We start from the raw sequence: 4,624 nt of genomic DNA, 5'->3' as shown, positions 1-4,624 counted from the left end.
CGTTGCTACGGCAACTGAAATAGGCCCTGTAGCTGGTGCTTTACCATTGTTAGTGTCTTTTCAATTTATAAGTAAGACATTGAGATAAACATAAAACATTGTGAAATCAATGTTGGTTTCATTTAAAAAAGAACGTTGTTTTCAATTAAAAGTGTCGGATGGGCTACGTCATCGATTTGTCACATTGTTTTATCCTGGGAAGGTAATCTGAAAAAAATGCCGAGTTTGCAATATGTAGGGTTTCGAATATTTAACTTTACATTTCATTTTGTTTTACGATAAAACATTCCAAATAGTGCATTGTTTGGACGAGTAGATGAGGAGTTTTGACCTTCAGGTTTACAGAATTGTCTTACTATTTAATGCTGAGCTTTCGTGTTACACTTTATCTATTATTCTTATTGAACTTTACTATCATTGAGTCGATGGTCTCTTAACAGGTGATGTAGCATTATCTTAAGAAGTCTTTAGGTCTCCCACTGGCAAGGGGAAAATATGTTCATAACAATGTAGTACGTTAATTTTAATATCTCGGCAAAATACATATATGCGTGTGGAAAATATGTAAGATATTCAAGGTACATGGGATGTGTTTTAGCCGAGTAAATTTCTGCTGTTGATACTTGATAACTCATTAGTGGTATCCGTGAATCAATGTGTTGTATTTAAACATAATCCATAAGCATTTTTTTTAAAAAAAGGAAAATGATGCGATTTCTTATATTAATTACAAGCCTAGATTATAAATGCATGAAGGAATATTTATAAACAACAACTCCCAATTATAAAACACATTTAACGTGGCAGAAGTTTTCTCATACGTTTATATAGAAGAGTTTCAAACAAGAAAAGCAACAAGTTTCAGAAGATTATATTAAGATATTTGATGAAATGACTGGCCAAAGAGTTTGGTTTTAGTGAGTTTTTTTCCCCCAAGGAGTGAAAAAGTGACAGAGAAATGCATAGCTTAAGGCATTGACAACACAAATATTTTGGAAGCTTGCCTAGGTGAAAGGGGACAAGCTAAGCTGGAGTGAGTGAATGGAAGAATTTGAAAAAATATAGGAATTTTCAAAACATTGCTGAGCAAACCATGGAGATAATGAGTTAACAGAGATAAACAGATAATAATAATAATAATAATAGATAAGCAACACATTCCATTGTGTGTTTCAATGTACATAAAGCTAATAAAATCTTTAAGTGGGAAGGATGAGCAGAAGGGCTTACATAAATTAAGATTATGGAGACTAAACAGATGAAGTTGGGATGTTAATGAAGGTTCTAGCAGCAGATTAGTATTATAAGGTGAGATGTCAAAAGCTGCTGTTAGAAATGGTACAAATTTAAAGTTCAAATGACAAAAATGTGGCAGTTTGTTTTCATTTTAGATGGAATGGAATTTGTGACGGGGACCATTGACTTTGGCTTTGTATTGGAGGAAATCCCTGTTTATCTTTTATTGGATGTGGACAATATCATCTAACATTATAGAGAACAGATAAGGTGGTAAACCTGGATGGCTCTGGTGTAAATGTGTAAACAACACACGCAAAATGCTGGTGAAACGCAGCAGGCCAGGCAGCATCTATAGGAAGAAGTACAGTCCTGTAGATGCTGCCTGGCCTGCTGCGTTTCACCAGCATTTTGTGTGTGTTGCTTGAATTTCCAGCATCTGCAGATTTCCTCGTGTTTGCGTTTTTAAATGTGTAAAGTTGTGTTTTCAGATAATGTTGCTGAGGGTCAGCATGTAGAATGGGCAACAGAAATGAGGCAAAGATTGATCCTTGGGGACATCAGAAGCAAGGTTGTAGCTATGGGAAAGGAAGCCATTTTGTATCTCAGATTAAAACCAGGCAAAGGTGAGACCAGATAAGTGTGAAGTCTCATTCAGCTGGATAACAATAAAGAGGCTTCAGAAGACTATGGTGCATCTACCTGTTCAAAGGCACTCTGTTGACTCAGAAGTACATGGAGAAAAATAAATTGCAAACTCAGAACAGTTCAGTACTGTGGAGGGAGTACACACCACTGATAAGAGGGATTCACGAAAAAGTCTGATTAAGATAAACATGTCAAGGATTGATTAGCGGTAAACCGCCGGGTATTGCCACTGAATATGGGGGAGTGTAGACATTTTGCTGAGGGTGGTGAATATCAGAAGTTCTCTGTCCCAAGGGGTGGTGAAACCTAGATCATTAGAAGTCTTTAAAGTGCAGATAGAAGATTGGGGAATTGACACTCTGGGGAACGGTTAGAGAACACGAGTTGTGAACGGTGTAAATAAGCAATGAACATATTAAACGGCAGGGTAGGATTGAGGGGCCAGGTGAATTACTCCTATTTCCTTGCGATATTGCAAAGGGGAGATAGTTCGTAATGTTTTGAAAGCATATAAGGTTTTTTAAAAATATTTGGCTTGAAGGAGAGTGAAGCGGTTATTTGAAAACATACCAAAACCGATGAGAGTCTGAGCCAGGGTAACCACACTGTATGATGCGCTCCCAAATAACGAAGTTCCAAATCAACAAAGGTATGTCGAATCCTTTGTTATAAAACCAGCAACTTTATAGTGTTTAAAAAAAACTAACAAAACTAAATTAACGATATAGTGATCTTAGCGTTCAAATTAGCGATATTACTAAGCATTCTAAATGGCGATCAAATACTGTAGCATAATTGGCAGTCAAATTAAATTAATGTTCAATTAACGAAGTTGGCATATTTACGTGTTATCAGACTTAGCGTTCTCTGCGTATTTAAGTGGTCAACAAAAAATACCATTCCTGTGCCTCAGCCTCTCTCCACCAGACTAAATTAAACAATGAAGACAAAGAGTGAATACGTAACTATACTAATTTGCTTCTATCACGCACCGACCCACGTGATAGATTACCATAATAAACGCGTCACTAGTTGGTTTGTTACCCAAAAAACACTGGAAAACTTCTACAGACGTAGTGTGGAGAGCATTGTGACTGGCTGCATCACCATCTGGCATGGAGGGGTGGTCAGGGTCATACACTCTTCTCATTGTTACCATCATGGAGGAGGTTCAGAAGCCTGAAGGCACACACTCCGATTCAGGAATAGCTTCTTCCCCTCTGCCATCCGATTTCTAAATGCACATTAAACCTCGTGGTGTTGTACCTCACTACTTCTTTTATTTCTGTGTTGTTTTTCAGACAGACATACTTTATTGATCCCGAGGGAAATTGGGTTTTGTTACAGCCGCACCAACCAAAAATAGTGAAGAAATATAGCAATATAAAACCATAAATAATTAAATAATAATAAGTTAATCATGCCAAGTGGAAATAAGTCCAGGACCAGCCTATTGGCTCAGCGTGTCTGACACACAAAGGGAGGAGTTGTAAAGTTTGATGGCCACAGGTAGGAATGACTTCCTATGACGCTCAGTGTTACATCTCGGTGGAATGAGTCTCTGGCTGAATGTACTCCTGTGCCTAACCAGTACACTATGGAGTGGATGGGAGTCACTACTTATTGTAGTGGATGGGAGTAGTTGCACCACTTATTTTAATATGTATATTTACTATACATGTATAGTTACTGTAATTAAATTTTTTTCTATATTTATCATGTATTGCATTGTACTGCTGCAACAAAGTTAACAAATTTCTTGGCATACTGTATGCTGCTGATTTAAACCTGATTCTAATTCAAAGTACAATGCAGACAGAAAGAAAATAGATACATGGCTCCTATATTCCAGTCCCTTCATTATTACACTATAATTACAAAAATACTAAATTACTGAAATAGGATACATGAAACCTTCAATGACAAACATCTTAACATTTATACAAATATCCTCTTTTTTTCTTCTTCCAGTCAAGTCATGTAACAGTCATCTAGGCCAGAGGTTGCCAGCACTTAGCCAAGTACTGAGCAATCTTTACTGCCACTCTCTGTCAAGTCAAAGTCGGGAAGCTTCTAGAGCTGAAGCTCCTCAAACCTCTGCCTCCCATAGAAGACAGATCTTGGTAATAGGCCTGTCTACAACTCATCTTGGTCTTGACATGCACCTGCTGCATAAATCCTCTTCTGTCTGGAAATACTTAAATGACTCTTCCCACCATCCATGAGTATCAAGGTGTTGCAACATCAACTATAAGTACAAGGTCTCTTGGGAGGATATTGTGTTTTATACCTAACCATTTCTGACGCCTCTGTATCTGTGGTAAATACTCCTTGACCCACCGTTTCCAAAACAAGTTTGACATGTATTGGATCTGCTTCTATCTACAATGAACATAGGCTTCTTTCAACGGATGCTGCCCGACCTGCTGAGTTCATCCAGCTTTTTTGTACGTATACAATGAGCATAAATGTCTTCTGTTTGGAACTTTCCTGGTGGTAAGGACGGTGATGTCTTCCAAAGCAACAGATGGTTTGGTGTTAATGCTTCCAAATCATTGATATTGGAGGATGCACCCGTAATTGGTTGACCATTGATAGTGGCCTCTACTTCACAAAGTACTGTGTGGAAATACTCTTTGTCAAGATTTTGTACCTTCATGGTGGAATTGAGGACCTTTTTCACAGACCTGTTGAATCTCTTACATCAGGGGTGTTAAACTCATTTTAGGTCACGGGCCGG

The sequence above is a fragment of the Hemitrygon akajei genome, chromosome 14 (assembly GCF_048418815.1).
Source record: "Hemitrygon akajei chromosome 14, sHemAka1.3, whole genome shotgun sequence".
NCBI lineage: Eukaryota > Metazoa > Chordata > Chondrichthyes > Myliobatiformes > Dasyatidae > Hemitrygon > Hemitrygon akajei.
Note: the sequence above shows the minus strand (reverse complement) of the source record.